General features: G+C 37.0%; 1 pseudogene; it reads left to right on the forward strand.

Moving 5' to 3' along the window:
- Positions 1 to 1,130: 1,130 nt before the first annotated feature.
- LOC149151834 (uncharacterized) lies at positions 1,131 to 1,918 on the forward strand (annotated as a pseudogene).
- The last annotated feature ends 8,438 nt before the right edge of the window (positions 1,919 to 10,356 follow it).

Consider the following 10,356-nt stretch of genomic DNA (forward strand, 5'->3'; position numbering starts at 1 on the left):
CTAACCATTTTTTTTTGAGATAGGTTCAATTTCATTTTTATTTATTTTTTTATTTTTTTTTAATTAAAACATTTTGAAATTTTAAAATATATAAAAAATAACAGCCTTCTGAGATCCTGATTGGTTTGTCTTCGTTAATTGAATATCCCAATACATACTCCATCTTCTGTCACAAGGCGAGCAATTGGATACTTGTGATAGTAAATGTATAGGAAATAGTTGTAGTTTTTGGCCATGCACAATATGGATTTGTCACCAATTTGTTGGATCTTTGCCACAAAACCTATTTTTTCATTTTTGTTTCTTTGGAACAAGTGAAACATTATAGAGGAAGACTATATCATCAACAAAACTGAAGAAGAATCATAGCAAGCACAAGGATGGAGGTGCAAAAGGATGGGCTCCAAAACTTTGCTTATCTAAAATCTGGAGAAGTATTTCCCTATGCGAAACATCAAGAAGAATTTGCAATGCAAGTTTTTGCAGATAAATGTGAATCTGGAAAGTTTGAGACAGCTGTGGTTGCAGCCAAGGAAGCATTCACTAAGAGCTCCATGGAATTGAAAAGAACATATATTCGCCAAGGTCGTCGATCTGGGAACAATCAAAATGTTGTGGAAAAATGGATTGATCAATCCATACTGATGATTATAATTCAACGAAATCGACACCACTGACCAGATAAGGTTCCCATGCAAATGAATCCAACAGGAAATCCATACGCAACCCCTGAAAAACGTCAGTTTTAAAAAGCGGTTTGTGATCAAACCAGGACAAATCTGGACAAATGAAGACATGGATGTTTTCCACAACATAATGAATTACACAACCCAGAAATCGTTTGCTTGAATTCCTAACAGTTTGAGAGGGAATCACGGTTCTTCGAAACCCTATTTTGGTAACTGCGTGAAGAAAAAATGGTTTTTACAATCAATGTGCAGAGAATTATGGGTTTTGCTGGTAGTAGAACAAATTTTGAGTGATTTTGCATGTAGATTTATTGGCTTGATTTGAGCGATTTGCACCCTCACATGTTGCCTGGCTCAAAATGAGCATCTACAAACCAAAGTTAAGAAAGCCAATACACCCATCGTGACATTGTCAAAGCATTTTGATTTGGTCTCTCTCTCTCTGCTTATTTGTTAAGCAGAAAGGGTTCCCTGTCTCTTAAATTGGATCCATCTGCTTCAATTATTCCATGTTCTATTATACATCCGGATTCAGCCTCATGTTTAACACATAATGGCAATGCAATGTATTCAACATTCAGGAAGACATATCCATTATATTTCTCATTGACATTTGTGTCGTATGTTATTCTTCATTTTCAAAATTTTATGGAGTCTCCCATGCAGATATGTTGGAATGCTATTAATGGGGCTATGTGCTCTACATCAATCCAGAATGCTATTAATGGAGCTGTGCGCTCTACATCAATCCTGTCGGTTGTAGGAATATTTCAGGGAGTTATATGCTTGCAAAGAAAGGTTTTAACAAGGGACCATGAGCTTGTGTATTGGTTTGCTGGAGGCATGGCTGCTTTGTCTGCCTTGATAGAGAGGAAGAGCAGACGAGACAAATTATCTCTTTATGTGCTTCCTCGAGCTGCAGATTCATTGTGGTATATTTTAGTGAACAGACATCTACTTCCAAATATAAGAAATGTTGAAGTGGCACTTTTCTGCCTATGCATGGAAGGAATAATGTATTATATGGAGTACAAACCAGATACAATAGCCCCTTTCTAAGAGGGCTGATAAAGTGTTTTCTTGCTTGCTGAAGAAGTACAGCTGACCAGCCTCCCAACCTTGGGACATCATATTCCTATGTCAACACCTTGAACTCTGGACATACTGTAAATTCAGAAGATAAACATCCAGAAACCCACGCAGTACATCAAGGACAAGAGAAGAGTTGAATCTCGAAGTCTTTTCTGGACTCTGACCATAATTTTGACAAGGGAATCTCTTTTATTTAAGTAGAGTGCTATGATATGTTTTAGCTTTTCCCTTGGCATAGTTAAATTCATTTTTTCCTCTTATTAAAATTCATCCTCAACATTCTACTTTTCACCAGTGACTTGGAGTAGGCATTGATTGTTGTATGCTTTTATAATCAGCAGCAGTGCTGCCAGTGCGCCAGACCGGTCTGCTGTTGCGGGTTGTCAATTCACCAGAAACATCGTCCATGCCTCAAAAATGCATCATACACTTCACCATGCCAATTCACCAGCAGTGAAGCAAATTTTGAGCTTAAAATGACATGGTAATTTTCTTTGGGCGTTGATTGTTTAAAAAAAAAAACAAAAACGGTGATGAGTTTGGAAGAAAATCCATAAAAAAAAAACTTCATTTTAGTGTTAGTTTAGTTTTAGAATTTTTCTTTACTAGGTTTTAATAAATAAAATTTTGTTGATTTTACAATTTAAAAAAAAAAACTCAACTTAAATAATAAATTAAAGAAATTTATGTTTTTTAATTTGTTGTTAAAAAAAATAAAAAAATCTATGTCTTTATTTATTTATTACTTTTGAAAATTTCTTTTTAAATTTGTTGTTTAAAAAAAAAATTCACGCAGATTTGGAAAAAAAAATGGAATACTTGGAACCAAATTTCGAAAATCAATTTACCAAACATTGGAGGATTCTATAGACGATGATTATATTGTTTCGATAGCTTCAAGTTGGCATTAAATTCAAACATATTTCTGTTGAATGCTTTTATGTGATATACTAATATGCAGAACACAACAGATTTTTCTAATGCCAAACTTTTCACCAAACACATTTCAAGGGTCATCTGACACAAATAGGGAGTATTACTTTTCATGGTTATATTTAAGAATAGATGGATACTCATATCATGAATTGAGTTAATTTCAGCACATTGATTTTTCTTAAATCTGTTTTATTTGGTATGAAATTTTTGCGTAAGAATCATGAAGGAAATGCGCATTTCTTCTTGAACGCACTTATGTTTTCTTTCTGCCAAGTTTTTTTTACAGGTTACAGGACAATCAAGCGATCATTAAGGAGATTACATTGTGATGACAATTGGTCTTCTAAAGACTAAATTCATGAAAAATTCTAAAGACAAATCCATGTCCACGACCACTACCTTGCACTTCCCTTTTTAAAAAGATTTTGAATTCCACCAATTCTAAATCCATAAAGCATGACATTTCCATATCCATTTTTCACAGCAAGAGTTCTTATTCATACACCATCCATTTCCTTACATCCATTTCTTACAAGCTTATTGCCATTTTCCTTGTCATTACCATTCGCCTTCATTTCCGCCAATAAAACCCTGCTTTTGGTTCCTAGAGTCAAAGTCCTAGAGTCTAATTACCTTTGTAAAAAAAAAACCTAGAGGATTACATGCCTTACTAGCAAGTACCCTTGCAAATGAACAATGGGAGTACATTAATATCCCTTGTTCATTGGATCTTGTAGGTGACTCGACCATGACAAATTTATTCATACCTACAAAGATGTGTTAGGCATCCTGACTCCCATTGGAATCAATGGTGGGAGCTCTTGTGTTGGCTAGGGGCATTCATTAACGGCCACTAAGTCAAAAACTTCTTGCTATGTTCGACATCGACACATTTAATCACATAGTAATATTTGTGCCATCGAGCGTTGAAGACTTGAAGACCCATATTTTGTAGCAGATGAAGCCGATTTCCTTTCATTGTTTTTCAGTTTGTCATGACTTGAGGACAAGTCAATAAATAAGGTTGGGGGCAAATGTAACTTCTATATTTTGTATACTTTCCAAGCCTTATACATTTTTAGCTGCATTTAGCAGCAAATTCCAAACATTCAGCAGAAGATCCAACATCAGATTTAGCAGCAGATGTAGCAAAAATAAAAGATTCACTTTTTCGATTTCATCCACCATTTTCACAACCAAGTAAAGAAGACTATGAACAACACTTTTGCAACCACACGTGCACAACTCTCATCCATTTTTGAAAGGATAAGTTAAGGTATGATATTTTCTAACTTTTAACCTTTAATTCCTTGAAAAGTTAGAATAATAATTTTTGGAAAAACTTCACTTCCTTTCCTCATTTTACATAACTGCCAAAACCATCCATTTAAGGGGAGGGATACATTTACATACATACTTTGTCACATTCATATAACATCCATATTCATTTATCACATTCTAAAACCCACTTACCTTCAAAATATATTCACTATTACATGAGCATACAAATGGCTTTGTCAAAAGTACTTAAAAGTTAATTGGATGCCAACGCAATCATGGTTGTTACACAAGAACCAACCATGATGCATTCCAACAAAAATACTTTGCAATAAAAATCACATTATATGCAAAGATCATACATTAAAATTGAATGCAACAAACAAAATATGTTTGAAACACAAGAACCAACCAAGTTGCAGTTCATAAAAAACACTTTGCAAAAGTTAAATAAATGATATCATGCAGAGTTTAAGCCAAATATCAAGTATAAAAAAGTAATGTAATAGATTGCATGAGGACATGCAATACCTTCAGTTTGGGGGTATGTTGGGCCTCAAAATAGTCCTTATTCTCACTCCATTATTCACCAATACCTTCACATTACTTCCATATTACGTTTATGTCACCTCCATTCCACCTCCACATCATTATGTGGCCTTGAATGATCAAATTTGAATTTGATAAGATAACCCTCATGGAAAAGATCATGATCTCATGGAGAAGATCAAGGACAAAAGGGGGTTATGTGTCTAGATGGTTGAGATATGTATGGAACTAAAGAGATATTAGTGGATCATCATTATGAGTTTGTTATCTCATCCTATTGTATAAATAGGAGTACCTCCTCCATTCCAAAGGAGAGGACTCTTGGAGCATGTATTCAACTTATGGTGGAATAGAATAAAGCTTCATTTTACATAAATTTCCATTCTATAGTTTTAGATAAAAGTTGTCTTAATGTAGTATATGGAATAATTTATCACTTTGTTCTTAACAGAATTGAGCTCACTCTAAAAGGATCAAAGAAAAATTTTATTTCATAATAGATCTTATTTCATTTAATTTCTTAGATGTTTGAGGATTTGTTTGTGATTGATGAATGAGTTTTAAATTAAAATCTTATCAGCATATGAGGGGACAACCAAGGGTCTAAGTTAGGCTCTCTCTCTCTATTTGATTTGCATGATAATTGAAATTCATTCTTTTGCTTTTAAGATTCAAGTTATTTCATTTCTTATGCTTATGAATGAATCTTAGTTTAGTTTGGATCGACATACGAGGGGACAATCAAGGGACTAATTTAGTCTTTCTCTCTATTTGAATCTAAACAACAATCAAAATTCATTCTCTTGTCTTTATTTCAAGTTTATGGTTTTATGTAATCAATGATTTCTTGTCAATCTATAATACTTTAGGGAAGGACAACCACGACCTCCTCAATTAGGAGCCTCTTCCCTTGCATATTATATTGAATCATAAATCATTTAGTTAGACATAGAGTTAGTTGCCTACTCCTGCATATATTTTGCTGGCATCATCACAAGCTTACAAGTATCCCTGGTCGATAATTTAATGAAAGCAATTTAAGCAATTAAATTTCCCAACAGCGGACATACATCATGAAGTATCGACATTGAGACAAGCCATGCAGAGTCTTTATGAGGAGCTTATCACCATGCATAAAGTAGTTGTTCACTTGCATGACATGAAACAAAAGTGTAAGGATAATTTTAAATCCCACAAGGTTGTACATACAGCCATTGTTGTCGTGCATGAGTGGTCAATAAAATACATAGGGGAATTATCTGAATTGGCAAATAAAACTAGGCAATAGGCAGAGTTGGAGATAGTACAAGTTTGGATAATCATTCAGAGTAAAAAAAAACTCTCCTCATTCATCGTTGTTGGGATAAGGTCCCTAGGTTCAATTTTTGACAATTTTGTAATAGTTTTATAAAATAATGTAAAGTCTCCATGAAAAGAGGAAGTGGAGTGCGAAGTTGTCAAAGGGTCATTAGTCCCTTGTATGGGTAGGTGATAGATCAGTTTTAAGACTCACCCATGGGCCGCTGGCCATGGTATTATAGTGAAAAGGCTATATATAGTTGAGTCATAGTGATTCTAAGAAAAGAAGTATGGATAGAACATATTTGTAAGGGCAAGGTGTTAAGGAAGGAAAAGTTTGTTTCCTATCCTCAGGCAAAAGGGGAAGGCTCCCGTAGTTGAGTGCATAGAGACCTTGGTAAGTCCACAATTGAGTGCATGGGCTCCTATAGAAGAGTGCGCAGGGCAGAAAGAGTTTGTAACTGAATGCTAAATCTAATAAAGATTGTTTTGATCGAATCCATTGCGTTTATGCCTTGTTCCTATTTCTATTTAAGTTTATGCATCTTTTCTCAATGATCTGATTTATATGACCTAATGCTTTATTTCTGTGCGAAAAGGATAGATCTATAATGTTTATGCATAATAAGTATAATTAACCTCCTTCATGGAGATAGGAAATACGTAAGATAGATCTGTTGTAGTTTACTATTCGAAAAGGGTAGATCTGCGCGAAGGCAGATCTAGGTCATAAAGGCTTCAGAATATACAGTTCATTGCATGAAAGTAGTAAATCACCATATTTTTGCATGATAAATACACTTAAGTACCTCTGCAAAGGTATGAAGGTCATTTAGATAGAGTTGCAGTAGTTGATAGCCAGAGGGAATAGATTGGCACGCAGGTATATCTAAGCTATAAGAACTGTAGGAAGGCCATCACACATGCCTCTGGATGCAGAAACCTCGTTCTAGAATCCCCCAACACTTCTTCAGGTGAGACTATAGCTTGCGCTATGCATCTTGTTGCCAAAAGGGCCAGTAGTTAGGGTTTTATTGGTTGGCGCGAATAACTTTGAACTTGGGTCAGGCCCCCTTAAGCCAAAAAATGGTTCTGTTGCCATGACCGAGATCAATCTGAAGAATGTGTGTTGTTGAATAAGTGGTTCCCTACCATGAAGGAAATTTAGAAGTGGCTTAATCTCAAGCAACACACATTTGCGGCTCAAGAAAACAAAAATCCATGGTTATCCAAGGAGCAGTGGTTGAGTTGATACCCATACTCAGACGAAACCAAAATATTTTTATTTTTCTTCCCTAGTGAATTGCATGAGTGGTTGTCTAGGTTGGTGGATAGTCAGGGTATGTGGAGACTTGACGACCCTATTGTGTGGACTCTAGATTTGGTGAGGCACTTGGAAGCTTCAGAAAACAAAATTGCACGGGTCCTTGATCACTGGATTAATCAAACACTCGAAGCATTTGTGACTGAGTTCACAACTGATACAACTGTCAGTTATAGTGAAGTAGAGTGCAGGTCTTCAATGGACCATGAGGTAAGTACTTACGATCTATGAAAACTTGGTTTAAGACGTTGTTATGTTAAAAACAAGTTATGCCATTACCTTTATGTTTGGGACTATGTGAAGTGGAAAACCTTTCAAAAGGGACACAGAATTAGGCTTTAAGTATAGTCAGTCGATCGGATCCCCATCGAGTGACGATGAAGGGACAATCCTAAGTACACCCTAGAGTACCATATAGTTGATTAGGCACAGTATCCTACGAATACCTCATCCATCCACTCCACCTCCATCTCCACCTCCACCGCATACACCTACACCTTCACCTCCACCATTCAACATGGAAAACTCAACGAAGATGCTGATTTTTAGAGGCATAGGGAGTGAAGACCTCGAACAATTCTGGTTTGTTGCAGGCATTGTGCGGACAACACAACAGATTACAGATGATAACATTAAGAAAGCGTAGCTGGTCATGACCTTACAAGATAGAACATTGACATGGTAAATCAAGTGCTACACTGATAACCCCAATGCGACGTTGGAAGAAACCCAGTAGGCGCTAAACAAAGAGTTTAGAAAGCATAATTCAAAGGTGCAGTTGGTAACTGAGTTCAAATAAATTAGAAAAAATGTAACTGAGTCGTCCTCGGATTTCAATCAAAGGTTGAAATTCTTAATCAGGTAGGTCAATATGGTGATTATTGATTCCTAGCATTAGGACTAGTATATCGCGTCGCTCTTACCACACTTAAGATTTCTGCTATCACAACAAAAGATAGCTACCCAAGCAGAGGTTGTAGAAATCACGATGAGGTTGGAAGCCTCACCAATACAGGATATAAACATTGGAGTACAGCAGATTCACTCGTAGCTGGAAATCCTGCACTTGGAGTTGTAGAGCATAAAGAAGGGAAAGGAAGCCTAGCCTGAGGTGTGCGTGAAAGTTTGGTGCTTGAAATGCAAGGGCCATGGTCATGATAAGGACCATTGTCCGGTTTATCAGAATTATCTTATGGGAGGGGGATATCCCCCTAAAGCCAAAAAATACTACTAGGCCGAGCATAGTAGCAACACAATGGTGTGATATATGTCAAGTTACAAGATAGCACACGACAAACAATTTCCATTTGCTCTAGAATTTTGTATAGACCCCTCAACAATTATTTTGTGATTTCTGCAAGTATGTAGGCCATGATGAGAGCCATTATCAAAGTTATGAATTCATGATGGATAGGACTCCTAGCTACCGAATGCAGGTAGAAAATCAACCTAAAGAGTAGGGCACAGGTGTAGCATGTGGAGGATTGCAAGCTCATGGAAGAGGAAGAGGAGGGGATGGCAGAGGATGCAGACAAGTTATTTTCTATAATTGTGGCGAAGCTGGACATTTCACGTGCAACTATCAGAACCCTACGCATCCATCATGTCAATATTGCAAACATTTTGACCAAGTGATAGAATATTTCCCTATCCTTATAGAAAATATGCAATAAAATAAGATGCATAACCAAAAGCTTACACAGAACATCCAGGTGATGAGGGCAGAGCCTCGCAAAGAAGATCATAGCGTAAATATAGTGACAAGAAGTGGTATGGCCATAGGAGAAGGCAAGGGAAAGCAGCCTGAGGCTAAAGTTTGGGTGTGTAAGGCCGCCAAGAAAGAAGTAGAATTTGACCTTAATAAAGCTAAAGAGACCTTCATGGAAGCAAAGAAGAGCTTCGCTAAGGCCTCCACCTCAGGAAGTCAAGAGAAACTGCCAGAAACTAGTACGGCGCATGAGGTAGATCCTTCATTGTTAGCCACTTTTCTAAAGACCTATTTGATGTTGCTGTGTGATAAGAGGGCAGTAGAAGGACACTACGAGCTAGTAGAAAACTGTGCCGGTAATATTAAGCTTCCTTCAGAACAACGCACTATAAGGAAGCTAGGTAAGCATAAGAAGCAGACATTGTGTGAGATGAGGTTGACCACGCAGATAGGAGAGTATGAAATGGACCAGGTAATCTTGGATTTGGGGTCAGATGCAAATGTTATGCGTAAAGAAATGTGGGAAAGGATGGGAGACTTGCGCTGCAATGGTATCCTATAAAGCTACGCATTGCCAATCAACAGAAGATTATTCTGATGGGGCGATTATATTGTGTGATGGTAGATATTGAAGGAGGAAGTGCTATGGCGGATTTTGAAGTGATAGAGATAGTAGATGACAACAATTTGTATCCTGCACTACTAGGAATTGACTAGGATTTTGACATGGACATGGTAATCAACTTGAAGAAGCAGAAGATGACTTTTGAAAGGAAGGCACTCAAAGTTATAGTGCTGCTAGACCCTTGCCGAGGGAGCATGCTATATAGAACTTGTTTGTGATTTTTTGGAGGATGATGATGATATAGATCAGATATACAAGATCATAGCATGAGATGAAGATTGAATCAATCCTACGGCCAATGGCCAAATTTCATGTGACAGGGATAGTTCCTGTACCTTAAACTTGGATGAAGAGCTCGAGCACTGGTAGAATCGATTGGATGAAGTATCTACACTCCGATGTAATATGATGACCAAATCACTGCAGTGTGTCCCAACCAAGGTAAAGATTTTCCACGTTATGATGGTTTGACTGATGTTGATCTGTTTTTGGATGAATTTGAAAGGGAAGTTCCTAAAGAACATCACTTCCAAGTGCTTAAATTGGCACTATGCACTACACCTTCCCATTGGTGGGGTACACACAAACAAAACTTTGTTAGCTGGAAGGAATATAGAAGGATGATGAAATTAAGGTTTGGATATGCTAATACCAGGATGACTGAGAAGTATAGTGGGAAGGATGATCCTCACGAGCATTTGGCGTGGTGGACTAGAGCTTGGGGAACAAAGCCACAACCAGAATGGGTGCACATCTTCTATCATACCTTAGATACAATCCTAATGAACTGGTATTTGGAAACATAGCTTCACCCTCGGACATCTTAAGAGAAACTTTTTTACTGATGTTCCACTTT

Source organism: Pinus tabuliformis, chromosome 9 (assembly GCF_031772625.1).
Source record: "Pinus tabuliformis cultivar Carrire ecotype Pingquan chromosome 9, CPIR1, whole genome shotgun sequence".
NCBI lineage: Eukaryota > Viridiplantae > Streptophyta > Pinopsida > Pinales > Pinaceae > Pinus > Pinus tabuliformis.